The following is a 15845-nucleotide window of genomic DNA, read 5'->3' as shown; positions in this document are numbered from 1 at the left end:
TTAGCATAACTCAGTTTGAGTATGGAAGAAAAAGTACAGGTGACAGGATGAGCACTAACTTCTAACTGGTCTTATTCCACGACCCTACTGCACATTATATTCGCCGCTCATAGCACACATGAGAAAAACAACTAAAACAACAACCTTACAAGAAGCAGACGGCTGCAGTTCACTGAAAACGTGCCGACCAACTTAGAAAGTAAAGTTCCTTGCCTGATAAAGATAAGGAGGGTGTACTCACGCACACCCTAACATATTTGGCAATGGCATTAGCCTGATCAGTAATCTCGTGCATCAGTTGAATGTTACTGCATCCTATGATGACACATTCTTTAAAAAAACTAGTTTGCATCCACAAGTCTTGCAATGCATCGCAAGGGGCCTACTTCGTTAACTTTTATGAAGGTTGTAACTATGCTCGCCCAAGCAATCGTTGATACTGCATCAGAACGGCAAGTTGGGCCAGTTGGTTGGGATTCATACTAAGGTTTGTTACAGCGCAACCTAAGACAAGGACAACAGAAGGTACAAAACAGCGCCGTGTCGTCATTTTGTACCTTCTGTTGCGCTGTAACTAACCTTATTATGAATCATTGATACCCCTTCCCGTCTGTCTAATGTAGACGCCCTTGCACAACAAGGGAAACTTGTATACCATAGCTCAAGTGCAATTAACATGCCCGTTCATGTCTTTTTTCCAACCAGTGTGTCAAAACAGATATAAAATACTCGCAAATATGCAATGACCACTACGTCACTTCACATTTATTCTGCAATATTCTGCTATCTCAACTGCAGGTTGCCAAGAATGAAAAATTACCAGAGTGCACTACTCGAATGGTGTTCACTGTATCTGATGAGTGTCTTGATTTACCTAATCGATGAGATGTCAGTGAAAAGCTTTGTATGATGGTTACAAATGGCTGGTAACAGCATTTAAGACAGCCTAGGATTTGTGAAGGCACGAGAATGAAAGCCCGTGAAATAAATAAAAGGTGAAAATAAACTGTCCTTACCATGACAATGCTTCTGCGCACTATTGCATCAATCTTTACAAAAACTTTGTCAAATAGGGGCACTGGGAAAGAGCAGCTGCAGTTTTTTCTCGACATGTCAGCAGTTTTTGGCGTGCAAGTACAGTCCCTACCAAATGCGAAGTAGCGCGATCTTGGTAACAGTTCGCTTTGCGAACCTTTACAAGACTGTGCCCCAGGTTTGCACATTCATAATATATGCAGTGCACTGATGACACTGTTTCTGTCTGAGACCACTTATATTACTGTTGCGGAGCGCATTGTCACGTGAATTTCTAAAGAAAAATTCGCTTGTTTGTTTTTTTTTGTCGGAAAAAAAAAGACCACACATGAACTAGGTCGTTGTAACGCTGTTATCGGTCATTTCTCGGCGCATTCCACAACCTTTGCATTGGCACCATATTCGATAAGTAAGGAAATAAACATTCATTACAAGTACATATTAATTGCTTGTTCACAATGGAAAAAAAAACTTGAGTAGCACAAACATAAACCTATCAACATAGAGTGGGTGATGTTCACGGAAAGCACTCATTAATTTTTTTCTTGGCCACAGTTAGTTGTCATATCCAGTATGTAATTTAATGGTGGTTTCCGAGAAACCTGTACAGGTCTCCTTCATAGCTTCATGCTAAAGTAGGGTGGGTGAAAATTTTTCCTGTCATGAATTTTACTTGCCTTGCAGGCTTCCACAGAACTGATCTGCCATAATCAAATAGTGCTCTGTAAAGTAAAATAAGGAACACCTTTTCTTCATATGCCTGTATTTCACTCATTGACCTCTACCAAGCTACTCATGTAAATATGTATTTACTGCTCGAAAACGGGCAATTCATGCTCCAGTGTGTCAAATTTGCCACCTCCCAGAGCTGCTCCAAAACTTCTTTGACTGCTTCCATCCCTGTATGAGTGGCCCATATAATGTTTAATGAAATTATCACTGGCATCCCAGAAACTTCAACATTTAACATCCGCCTGCCAAAGTGTCTCCATCTCAACATTTTGGTTAGAACTGATCACTTTATTTGCTGCAGGACTGAAGCTGTCTTGATATCTACAATACATTGGACACTACATGCAGGATTATGAATGGATACCTGAACACTGCTTGAAGGAGCAAGCTCTACAGCATCACTTATGCTCCTTTCCATGGGTTGGCAAGAGGAACCGTGGCACGCAACTCTACAGGCACCTGTGCTCTTCACTACCTTCGGAGGAGAGATGCATTGGTATGCTGTACATATATTTGACTGTGAGTTCCAGCTGCATCTCTTGCATTGTCATTCGATGTGCAGGTAGAGGAGTTATCTATTGGGCGCACATGTTGGTTAACGATACAAAAAGGAAGGTGCTTCTTTGAACACCGATGACCCTGTCCTCCACTTATTTTTTTTAATTTTCTTGTAACCTTATTTTTGCTGATTATATAAAGGTCGCAGGCAATTAAGCCAAGAAAAGCGTTGGTGTAATTAGCTGTGGTTGAAATTGAAATGTAGAAAATATTGAAAGAAAGTCATGAAAGCAGACGAAAGGACCTTGTCTGTGGTGGTGACTGAACCCACAACCTTTGCAGTACACACGCGATGCACTACCAATTGTGCTAACTTGGGTATTTATGGTATTTATGCCCTGGGAGTGTTAGCCAGCGCCATTTAGAGCCATGGTGGGCAGATGTGGAACATCTTTTTTTGCACGATGGTGTCGCGTAACACCTGAACTGAAGAGAGCAGGCATGTGGCTAATAAACCCATGCATGCTACCTAAAGGCATCAAAGCTGTGAGGTTTCAAACCCTCGCATGAATGAATGAGAAGGAAAACGGGCTTCATTTTTTTAAAATCATGACCATATAAAGCCAGCAGGCAATGAAGCCAAAAAAAGCATAGGGGTAACTAGCTGTGGTTGAAACTGAAATGTTGAATTGGCTCTGCGGCCATCTATCAAATTTCACCGCAATGCATTATCATAACTCAATGGGCAGCACGATTAAAAATTATAATTCAGAAGACTGCCAGAATTTCAACAAATGAGCAGTTAGCAAGAATGATAGTGTATGCCCTTCTAATATTCTTTGTATTTATGGCACTTATTCGTAACTTTTCCGCTGTGTTATATCAGTGTTTTAATTCGGACCAAAACTGTGCTATAATGTAGCAATGAGGTTATGGTCTAGTGGCGTAAATGTGCATCTTAATAAGAGGGCAAATCGCCTTAACGTTAACTGAGAGTTGTTTAAACTTGGGCAGCCTTCCGAAATATACTTTTTTTGAAGTTGCTGTCCATTGAGTTACACTGGTGCACCGTGTCATGCGAGCTACCGCAACGAGATGGCGCTGTGTACACGGTCATGTAAGATGCGGAACAACGCCTCTGGGAGAGCGGACCAGACCGTGTAAGCCGAGCCGGCATGTAGCCGTGCTTGTTTTGCATACACAACCTAGTAAACAGTTCCAGTTAACACTTACGTTTTGTCAATCACGTATGCTCGTCACCCGACCATGACATGGAGGCAACGGTGGGATACTCGACAACGCTGTGAGAAATGCACCACGCAAGTAGAAGTCTACATCACAGCGCACTGCGGTGAATACGAAACTTTACTGCCCATGGCTTCACCTACAGTGTCCACAGCCCAGCACGCAGCTCCACTAAACTCGTTCGTCGTCAAACTGCCGGAAAAACTTGATTTTCGGCAGCCCAAGGAGTAGAAACGGTGGCTCACGAGAAGGGAGGGCTATAGAGCTATCTCCAGACCAAAGACGACGACGAGACGCAGGTGAACACACTCATTTGTGCCATGGGTCTTGAATCCAAAGACGTCCTAGCCTTGCTCAGGCTCTGTGATGCTGAGAAACTCGACTTCAACACAGTAATGCAACTGTTCATAAAAAATTTCCTGACACGGATGAACATGATATACGAGTGTGCAAAGTTCAACAGCCAGAAGCAAGACGTGCATGAGACAGCCAATATGTTCATCACCGAACTCTTCAGGCTCGCTGAAGCCTCTGAGTACAGCGCCCTGAAAGAGGAACTGATCTGTGATAGACTCGTGGTCGGTCCCACAGACACGTAGGTAAGTGAGAAGCTGCAACTTAATGCTGAGCTTACTCTGGAAGCCGCTGTCAACGCTGCTCGCAACATGGCGGCAACAATCAAACAGCAGCAAAAGGACCTACGGCCACAGCTACAATCACTTGAAGCTGTAGACACCATGCACAGCTTCTCGAAGAGCAAAGGAAAGTCAAATAATTCTCGTAAAATCCAGCGTGACCAAACTGCGCTGACATGCAAGTGGTATGGCTCAACAAGACACCTATGGTTCACCATCACACACTATGTGCACGGCGAATGGCAAAACATGCAGTGCTTGCAGTAAAAAGGAACACAGCTGCCATATGCTTTTCCGCTTCCAAAAAGCAGAACAAAATGCACATACCAAGCTGTTTTGGAAGAGGTTTACTTGGACAATTAACTGACCAACAGGATCCTGGGCCATGAAAAATCAATGTGATGGTCAATGGCTTCAAGGTAGACACTGGTGCAGATGTGACTGCCATGCCAACAAGCCTCTAGGACGAACAAGTCACGGGAAACCTGAAGCAAGGAAAAGAACAGCTGCTCGGACCTGGCAGGACCAAAAAAAACAACGGTTAGACTGCTACCGTGTGCTGAAATGGCTGGTTGTGTCAAGAACAAATTTATGTAATAGACAAGCTGCATGACGCACTTTTTGACATCCCCCCGCAATCAAATCCTTCAATGTCCAACCAAGTCTCCTAGAAGTAGCGGAGTCAAAAGGCAAGGTCAGCAACCCAGCCAACATTTTATGCCACTACCTCTACCTGGCTACAGACCTGGGCCTACCTTCTCAGGACCGATTACAATATATCGCTACTCCCTGATGCCAAGCGGTGTGCTATTATGTACTCGGGGCGAGTACCTCTGCCCATGTTGCCGAGTGTCCAAATGTGAGTTGGAGAGAACGGAGAGCCTGGGTGTCATCATAAAGGTCGAAGAAACCACAGAGTGGCATGCACCTATGGTAGTGGCTAAAAATAAAGGAGGCGAGCTTCAAATCTGCAGTGACTTTGGAGGGTTAAAATAGAACATTCTGTGAGAATGAGTCTTAGTGCCCACCATCAATGATTGCCTGGCCAAACTCACCGGAGCTGCCTGGTTTAGCAAACTTGATGCTATAGCCGGATATTGGTTACTGGTTACCCGAGTCCCAGAGGTACAACACTTTCCTGACGCCACTTGGCCATTTTAAGTTCCTCTGATTGTCCTTCAGAATTTCCACAGCAACTGAATTTTTCCACTGGGAAATGCTAAGACTGCTAGAAGGCCTGGACGGCCAAGCATGTCTGCAAGACGACATAATAGTGTTTGGCCGCACGAAGACAGAACATGATGCACGACTGCACAAAGTACTCCAGCACCTGCAAGAAGCTGGCACCACCCTAAACACAGGAAAGTGTGTACTACACCAGCAGTAAAAAATCGGGCCCCTTGGTTAACCCCCTTCTCGTTCATTACATAACGAGGGTCTCGAATCTGGCAACATTGGTGCCTTCAGGTACTACGTGTGGGTTTATTGACCAGTTGCCTTCACCCAAAAAGATCACATACTCGTGATGCCTGCGACAGAAAGGATGCTCTACATATCGCCAAGGTTTGTGAGTGGTGGCACTGGCTAACAATCCCAGGGTTAGTTCTAGTAGTAACATAAATACCCCAGAAAATAGATGGGAAGACGGTGCTGTGTTAGCTCGATCGGTAGAGCATCACACACGTAATGCGTAGATGTGGAATCGTTCCCCACCTGCGGGAAGTTGTTTCTTCATCCACTTTCAGTTCCGTTAATTTTCCCTGTGTTGTCCTTGGTGCCTTTGTTTGTTGGCGTCTTATGATTAATAAAAATCGGGCCCCTCGGTTAACCTGCTTTCTTCTCGTTCATTACATAACAAGGGTCTCGATTCCGGCAACATTGATGCCTTCAGTTGGCATGTGGGGCTTTATTGACCAGTTGCCTTCACCCAAAAAGATCACGTACTTGTGATGCCTGCAGCAGAAAGGATGTTCCACATCCACCGCGTGTGTGCCATGTTTTCTAAGAAAGCAGGAACTATTCATATAATCTCTCTGGAAGTTCATAAAAGAGGGGGAGGGAGGAAAGATTGCAAAGAAGGGAACAGGGTCAAACAAATCGAGGTGTAGCAACCTGTGTAAACCGAAAGCAAAAAACATTCATACACATACTTGTGAGAAATAGAAAAAAAAAAAAGAATAATTACAGTCATTCTTTGATATTAAAAGAGCTTCTGATATCAGTTGTGAATTCATGTTTCTACTTCTGCCAAGAATATATTTCAAGTTGTGGATGACAAGTGCATGCGTTACAATGCTCACCTACATTGGTCTTACTTTGTTTTTATATTCTTCAAATGTTCTCTTGCCCTTTCATCAGTGCAGCGTCCAATTTGGCTTGCGTAGAGCTTACCAGAAGTAAGAGGTTATTTGGTAAACCATTCCAATGGCACAATTCATGAACGGTGTTGCATGCCTTTTGTTAAAAGCAGCTGTATTTTTACACTCAAGCGTGGGAAAAAAGCTTAGATGGCTTCTTCGGAACCAGCAGCACGAATGGGGCCCCATATTTGTCATTAACCTTCTTCAGTGAGTGCAACTGCTGTGCTCATGAGGCAGTGCCTCTGGCTGCTTCAAACTGCGCACTGTTACCTTTACTGCTTTCCACTCCTGAAGTTTTCGCAGTAGGGATTCTGAGATTCCGATGATGAGAGTGAGGGAGGCCAGCTGTTATGAACATGCCAACGTGAGCACAAAATCTATTGCGCCTTGTGTTAATACACATTTTTAGAGCCTATTCAAGGCACATTGGGCAATTGTGGGCTTAACATGGATTTAGGCTGGTTCATACAGTAGCTAACCTTTCTTTGCTCTTAGTTGGTAACTTCAGGAAACATGCGTTAGGGTGAGCATCAAATGTTTACCTAAGATATGCAGCATATTGTCAATGGCTTAATGAAGTTGAGTCTGACGAAGTCTTGTCCGGTTAGGAAGAGTCAAGGGAAAAAACAGAACTGACACCGACCAAAGTGAAAAATTATTTAAAGACACGTGGGAGCCTTGCTTACAATGCTTTCACCATGCGTGTCTCATGTGTAAAGGTTAGTCCTTTTCCGTGCCCATTAAAGACATTTCATATGTTATCTACCGTATTCTCATGTGTCATATTAGAGTTAGGTTGTAAAAGAATCAAGATATCGATGTATGTAAAAACACTTAGAACCACGGCGTTGTCAAATATCTAGTGATGTAATGTCACAAAGCACAGGAGCATTGCGATTATCACATCTCAAAACCCCTACTGCAAAAGCTTAAATTCCAAATGCAATGAAATTTCACTTTGGCTATATTGGTAATAAATTAGTAGTAAATACTACTGTAGTCATCTTGGCAAAGCTGCGGGGCTGGTATCTAATTTTCTTTTTGATATTCTTTTAATACTGTATTAGCAGACGACACATGAACCTGGTGGTTAGTGGCTATGACGAGAGTCCACATCGCCTTCAGGTTTTTATCACTGCAGGCAGCTGCAGGTGGTCCCTTATCTCGTAGGCCACACTAAGGTGCCCTGCAATCTGAGTCATGCCTCACTGCCAGTTACTGGTAATTGTGGCATTCATTTCAGTCTCGGTATCAAGATTGCTAGAATGCTGTTTTGTATTTACACTGTTTGAATCATTTTTTTATGCAGCCCTAACTTTTGTTGTGGTTGGGCTTTAAGGGCTGTAAAACAGCAAAAGCCAGCAGTGCGCACACTTTAAAGCAGCTGAAGCAGCTGGAAGTACTGCCTCATGAGCACCAAATGATGCACTCACTGCAGAAGGTTGCTGACAAGCATGGGCTCTGAGTTGGGCTGTTCGGTGTTGCGCTGCCAAGCCTGATGGTGGATAATCAAATTGTAGCTGTGGCAGCTGCATTTTGATAGGTGTGAAATGCAAAAATGCATGTGTGTTTTGCACTGTATGCACAGTAGAGTAACCAAGGGGGTCAAAATTATTCCAGAATCCCTCGTACTTCATGCCTCATAATCATATTGTGGTTTTGGCAAATAAAACTACAGAATTTGGTTCAATATATTAGTCGGTGCCCTTTGATGTTCCAGTTCTCTAATTTTCTTGCTTATAAAAGCTCTGTTCTTGGTATAAATGATGAATTTGTTATTACAAAAGGCTAACCTCTAATCTAACTTAACTCATTAATTTCCTTTAGTGTCCCTTTTCCATGCATTAAAAGCATGGAACACTAATACATTTGCATTAATTTTTATTTGACTCGTGCTCAACAGCTAGATGCCATAGAAGAGAACTACTACCGTGGGCTTCAAGTTGATAGGTTGCCGTATAAAAGCTTGTCTTTTCTTTTAGAGATAAAAACACCTGAGCCTAGTTTTCTGTCTTTATATAGACTATTGAGATAGGCAAACACCACTTGCATGATAGATCAGTGATTAGTTATGTGTTCAGTTTTTGCCCCCACCCCAAAAAAAAGAAAGTGAACTTGTGGGATCGTTCTCCACCTGTGGCAAGTTGTTTTTTCATACACTTTGATTTCGATTAATTTATCATTTCGTTATTTCATCTATTAAGCTCAAGTAATTTCCCCTATGTTGTCCTTGGTGTTTGTTGGCTTCTTATGATATTACTAGTAAAAATTGGGCCCTCGGTTAACCCTCTTTCTTCTCATTTATTACATAACGAGTGTCTCGAATCAGGCAACATTGATGCCTTCAGGTAGCATGTGTGGGTTTATTGACCGGTTGCCTTCACTAAAAAAAGATCACGTTCTCGTGACGCCTGCGGCAGAAAGGATGTTCCATGTCCGCCGCCAAGGTCTGTGAGTGGTAACGCTGGCTAACACTCCCAGGGTTCTACAAGGAAACATAAATACCCAAGAAAGTGGATCGGTAAACGGCGCCGCGGTGCTCAATTGGTAGAGCATCGCATGCGAAATGCGAAGGTTGTGGGATCGTTCCTCACCTGTGGCAGGTTGTTTTTTCATCCACTTTCATTTCCATTAATTTATCGTTTCATTATTTCATTTATTAAGCTCAAGTAATTTCCCCTATGTTGTCCTTGGTGTCAGTGTTTGTTGGCTTCTTATGATATGAATAATAAAAATAGGGGCCCTCGGTTAACCACCTTTCTTCCTGCAATAACATTTTTCATGGAGGATAACAAAAGCACGCTTGACTTTCTTTAAAAAAATATGCTTCATGTAGACAGTTTCTGCGTCCTTGTCTGTTTGCAACCTAAAAACATGAAAAACAGCTAGTAAAAGGCAGCAGAAAATTTTAAACGAACTGCTGATATTGCAGTAATAAAAACTCTTCACAAAGAATAGCTAATAAAAATATTTTAGAAATTTCAGTGGTTTTCTGAAAATAAAATTGGCATGGAAAAGGTTAATCTTGTATGGGGCACTAAGAACAGTAGTAAAACAAATTAGTCACCTAACGCAATCTGTGTAATGAATTGAGGATAAGTGCTCTATAAGCAATTACATGTTTTCGATGAGAGATGGTGATTATTTTCCGACACATGTCGATCTTTATTTGCTAATGTGGAAAACCACAATCACTTCCCTCTCAGCTCTCTCGGGGCTGTGCAACTAACCTCATGTGCTGGAAGATAGGGAAACACCCACGGCTCATATGTTCAGCCATGTGGCTACTGTAGTTATTTGTGCAAGTTCTGGGTTCACCCACTCCCTCATTGAAACATTGATAATGATTACGATTGCTAATACTCGTTTCCATCCAGGAGCCAAATCAGCTTGTAGTTGATGCTAGTCCTGTTGACAGGTCTTTATCCTTGTTTCTTCCTGCTATCATGCTTCTAAGAATAAATAATCTTGCATACTATTGCTGAAAGCTGGGAGAGTTGGTTACTGGCATTAGGAAACATAGTTACTACACTATAAGATGAAACACATGAAATGCACAGGATGAGCACTACACATGAACTTGTTTTAGTACATGAGTGCGATTATATGCATGCATGAAATGCTCAAATTTGCAGCAAAATTTGACTACACGTGACATATAACATACATCACTCATTTTATTTTGCATGTACCGTACATCTTTTTCAAGTAATCAATTTTTATATTCGAGATTTCAATAGAAGGTGTGCTATTGCATTTATCGATTTGTCTGGGAAGGCCCTTATATATCAGTGTGGAATTTTCGCCTTACATTTTCTGAGTATGTTGTGCTGTTGTATTTTGCCATGTATTGACATCTTTTACAATGTCCTGCAAGTGTTTCAGGCCTTGCTGACACGCTAACCTGCGCAGAATGCTCAGCCTGTCTTTGAGGCACCTTTGAGTGCCTTTATAGCCTTCAGCAGCAAGAGTTATACCCGTCACACGAGCATGCCAAAGGTCCTTTAAAGTTAAGGAGCATTGAGCTTTCAAAGACATTAGTTCAACGGATATATGTCGGTGCTACCTGGTCTCCAGGTAGTCTCCGTTGAAGCTTTTAACAGAGACCGCAATGTATCCTTAGCGCTACCATCACCTTGAAAGTAATAAAAAAATATAGCCCAATGCGTCTTATAATAAATTTGTCACATTTTTTTCAGCAACATTTATTTTTCCTAGTACATAGAAACATCAAAACAAAATGCACACGTAGTAAAGGCATTACTTTATCACAAACAGATGTATTTATTGTAATGATGGCCACCATGTGTACCGCTTCGTACACCGCACATTGGCGTCGATTATTCATTGTTGCCTTTGCTTCAGCTGCTTTGTTTCGTTCGTTGTGGCTAGGTACACGTAAACGCTGTAAAAACTAAAAAACAAAAGTGACAAGGAAAGATGTGCAGAAAAAAGCCAAGGAGACTGGGATGCCTAGCAGCCACTAACCAAAGAACCAAATCGCACATGGCAACCGTGTTGTGTCGAGGTTGCTGCTGACGACAGGCCGTACCGGCGCTTTCATGATGGAGATTGCGGGTGTCCCGAAAGTGTTTAGTACTTTAGTAACAGTATTCAGTACTTATAAGCTTGTTCTGAAGAGGTAAAAATTGAACTTCCATATCATTAGATTATTTTTTCTACTGTCAGACGCCCTCTAGGCTTGGGAGTATTCCCTTGAGGTTTCAAAGGACGAACGCGCACTCCTTTGACTCAAAGCCACCTTCCAGTAGGGCTCCTTTGCTGTGCCTGTGTGACAGTGCACATTCTCCCTTGAAGTAAAGAATCTTTGGTTCAAAGGACTTTGAAAGTGCCCGTGTGACTGGGGTATTATGTAGGATAGACCAGGATTTGTGGTAATGGCAGGCTGCAGGAGCATTGTGCACAGATGTAGGTGGTAACAGCATCTGGATATCTCACAAAACATTGCAAAACATGCCAAACTGTGACTGTACACATGCAGTTTGCAAATATAAGGCAGGGAAGTGCAGATTTGTATACTAGGTCTTTTCCATCCAAGAAACCAATAACTGCATTAACAAACCTTCTACAGGGGTCTTGAATAAAGAAGTTGGTTACTTGAACAATATGATGTATGACATGGGTGCATCATGAATCACATAGTTTATATGTCGTGTATTGTGAAATTTCCTGCGAATGTGTCGTTTTTATGTATGTAATCATGGTTTAGTGAGGTTGCTTGATGTCCAGCACCCATTCTCTGCATATCATGTTGGTATTTTGTTTTGTCTTAGAACTGTAATTATGTTTCATAAAACCTTACATTGCTAAAATTAGACTTTGGGGCAGTTTGGTCTTTTCATCCACATTCTTGTTTTTGTCATTTCCCTTACCATGCATGCATTTTTCTGGAGCACTTGCAGTATTTCGTCATGCTCTTGCGTTTACAAGCCAGATGTCTGTCTGTGAACAGCTCAAACCACTTGTAGCATGCAAATCTGATGCATCCTCAATAGAACTCCATAGTGAATGTATTGCTAAAAATATTTTTCAGGGGATGAAGCACTTGTATAACTACAGAGTTTTGCAGCAATAAAGAAGCAGAATGCTTGCATCTGTGTAATCTATATATAATATTTTCTTTGTATCATCTTTTATCTGACTGTCTGTCAGCATGGTAACATTGCATATTATCTTCTTAACATTCATGAGTTCCAAATAGCTACTATAATCTTTTTGTCCTCACATTTTCTGTAATATCCTTCACCGGAAGGACAACTAGCAGTTCACTTGATTTACCACTTACAGGCAACAAATTAATCATAATAGTAGTGTCATGCCTATTGCTTAAAAGCTCCTAAACGATTTTGCACATCTGAAAGTTCCTTGAATTCATGCAAGCAGGTGCTGCTTATATGATGGCTGAATGCTCATGTGATTGGTTTTTAGGCCAATGTGAAAGAAAAACGCCAGTACCTATGTGTTGCTTTATGATGTTGACCTGTATTTATTATTACGTTGGTGAACTGTGTGTGCACTCTGAAGATATGCACATTACTGCTGGTGTTTTGTATAATCTGTGTATAATACAACAACATATATTATCAAGAACACATTCATTTTATTAGTTTTTGTAATATGTTGTCATGCTTTCCTTTCATTGTCAGTGCTGCAAGGCGTCCTAATGCCTAATTAAAGAGCTTCTGCAGACATAAAGAGTTCATTCAAAATTCCAGAAGCTTTTAATCACTGCAGCTATAGGTTTTTTTAATATAAGCTTTCTTCACTACAAAATGGGGGTTCCTAAATTGGTAATTTGCGCCTATAAACCACCCGAGCTGGATGAAAATACTTTTCAGAAATTGCTCGAAGGTCTATTATACTTAAGTCAGAATAAGAAGATACTCTTTGCAGATAAAAAACATTAATGGTCTATCTCACATAATGAAACATTCTGGAAGGCCTTGTGGTCATTCGTAGAAACACTTGTTTGTAGCTTTGTCAGTGCCGTGATGTTTCAACCTTAGCCTACAAGATAACGATACTCACACCATGTGAAATTTTCGCGAAGTAGTCTGTTTGTGCATTCTGCGACTTAAAAGGAAGAGGTCTGGACACTGACCAAAATGGTTTAAAGTACTTATTTGAATTTTTGAAGTTATTTGAATTTATTTGAATTTGAAAATGTAAAAAACTATTTTAAACATTTTGGTCGGTGTCTGGACCTCTTCCTTTTAGTATGCATCATCCCGACCAGACGGGCTTTCGTCATTCTCTCCACTTCATTCAGCCTGCAACTGTACAATGGGCTGTAATTTTTCCTAAAATCTGAGGTGGCCAAGATGCACTTGGAGTGGTAGCATTGAATGGCCCAGCACTGTTGAATAATTGGTGATGCTATGTTTAAATATTCATGCGGTGTCTGTTCGCAATACAATAGTACATAATCTATTTTGTTTGGTTTTCCAGAATGCTCCCTATCATGCACTGCCATCTCAACAGTACCATGGCTTTTTGTGTGGATTCCTTCCCTTTTGAAGGCCACCACTGTTTGCACAGCATCACAGCCTGCCTGCCTTGATCTTGCGGAAGAAGAAAATACAAAATGCCTATTTTTTGAAATGCATGCATGGCTTCATGCAACACCACCTGTCGTCGGGGTGTTAAGGCTTTTTGCAGAGAAAATGTAATGACGCCTTATGTGTGCCCTGGTGGCAAAGTGTTTGCCTCTTTGCCTGTGTAAAAATTTCACACTTATGGATACTGTTAAAGGTTCCTGTATCATATTTTCTTTCACATCCTAAGAAATTTTTGTTTCATTATAAAACTAAAAATTATAGTTGAATTGCTGCTTTGTGTGATATGCAATATTCAGCTGAAGGTGATCAGCAGAGGTCGAACAAGTGTTATGTCAGGTGGAGAAATTTTTTTGAGAAGTGGACTTCTTCGTTAGGGTAACAACCGTTTTCCTTGGCAGTATTTATATAGTTCACTTTTCTCCACTCCATGGATATCCAGCAAAATGAGTGAGTGCATAGAGAAGGTGAGGTAAGTTTAAATGCTCACCATGGGGGTTTAGTTGGGGTAGCAAGGTGTGTAGAAGTATGGGAGTTTGGCAGGTTGCTGGCACCAATTTCTATGAGTGATCTTGTTGTTTGTGTCTATGTCAGTTATATAATGCGAGGCGTCTTCTGACGCCAGAAATTTTGAAAAAAAAACCTTATATTTGTGGAAATTCAGTATGTGCCCCTGGGGCTACTACGAGCACTTGGGGCCACTGGGTAGATGCAGCTCTCCAATGAACTTTTTTGACACAAACTTCTGTATGTACGCTGGGTGTGTGCCACTGCATATGTGCCACTCTTTAATGAACCGCTTTGATGCTGACTTAGGTCATGGGGCATCACAACACAAACCTATGTAGCGACATCTGTGTATGCAAGTAAGTGTGAGCTGGAATTGTCTGCTTGGATTTTCTTTCCCTGATGACGACTAGTCCCCTTGTTGAATTAACTTCAGCCTGAGATATCACCTGTTTGTCTACTGTTATCACATTATGCCCATTTTGCTGTGAACTTGTCATGTTCTCTAGCTGGCAAGCTTGAATTTCAGGTGCTGCACGCTAAGGAAATTGATTCAGAGTGGGTGGTACCACTTCTGCTTTTTCTTTGCAGCTGTGTGTTACATGAGAGAATAAGTTGTACGTAGATGTCTATTAGAAATAGCATAGGTATTCAAAGGTACTTTCATTATGTTCTAGGTCATTGGTGCTGTCTGGCCTCCTTTGCATCATTTTTTGTAGCATGCTTTTTACATGCAAAAACAAATGTGGCCTGTTCTAATGCATGCAAGGACTGCCCAATAGCTCATGATGTTTTGAGCCGCTGAATTTCAGTCTTGGCTGCACTTGTGGATTTTCAACTGTACTGAAGCTTGCAATATGCTTGAATTTCCTGTCAAACTGGTTTGCTTGTTTGTATCGAATTTATTGAATTATTTCACTTTCATTATGCTAATAGTCATTGATTGTACTATCATGCTGGCACATTTGATTCTGGAACTGCAATAAATTTCCAGACATTTTATTGCTTTGTCATGGTTTTTGCACTCGTCAGACACAATTTACTAAACACACACACAAAAAGAACTCCCTTCAACCTTGTAAAATTCCCAAAAAGTGCATAATAAACTCCCAGACCTACCTGTAAAAGCCCTAATAAGGAGCTAAAATGCACTCCCAAAACATCTGTTTAAAACTCCCTTAGTAAAACAGCTCCCTAAAGCTGTAAAAATTCACTCCCAAGCATTCTCGTATATGTTCCCATAAAAAGCAAAAATCGAACTCTCAAAACTATCCATAAGTGCTCCCTTAAGCAGAGCTCCCAAAATATGAGAACGGTTGCTCCCAGGTTTACACCTAAGCACTCCTACAAGGAGGTAAAATAATTTCCCAAAGGTATCCTTCAAAACGCCCTTAAGAAGCCAAACGTTTCCGAAAATATGTACGTAAGAACTCCCATCGCTTCTCCTATAAATTCCCATAAGAAGCAAAATGAAATACCCATGTCAACTTGTAAAAGCTCCCAAAGCTCCTCATAAGAACTTCCATAGTTCTGGTGTTCAAAAGAGGAATGAAAAACTCCCAACGTTCCCCATATAGACTCCTGCAACCACTCGGCGGTTGGTGTTCAAAGGAGAATTAAAAACCTCCCATAATTCTCCATATAGACTCCTGCAACTACTCAGGGGTTGGTGTTCAAAGGAGAATTAAAAAACTCCCATAATTCCCCTTAACACCACCAAACACAAGGATGTAAAAAAAAACTCCGTTCGAATGGAG

General features: G+C 41.4%; 1 long non-coding RNA gene across 1 annotated transcript; it reads left to right on the top strand.

Moving 5' to 3' along the window:
• The first annotated feature begins 2094 nt into the window (after positions 1-2094).
• On the top strand, positions 2095-15090 carry LOC129382425 (uncharacterized). The gene is made up of 2 exons (XR_008610470.2): positions 2095-2263; positions 13475-15090. It is a non-coding gene; the product is annotated as an uncharacterized lncRNA (long non-coding RNA).
• Positions 15091-15845: the final 755 nt, after the last annotated feature.

The sequence above is a fragment of the Dermacentor andersoni genome, chromosome 6 (genome assembly GCF_023375885.2).
Source record: "Dermacentor andersoni chromosome 6, qqDerAnde1_hic_scaffold, whole genome shotgun sequence".
NCBI classification, from domain to species: Eukaryota; Metazoa; Arthropoda; class Arachnida; order Ixodida; family Ixodidae; genus Dermacentor; species Dermacentor andersoni.
This window is presented reverse-complemented; position numbering and strand designations above follow the sequence as displayed.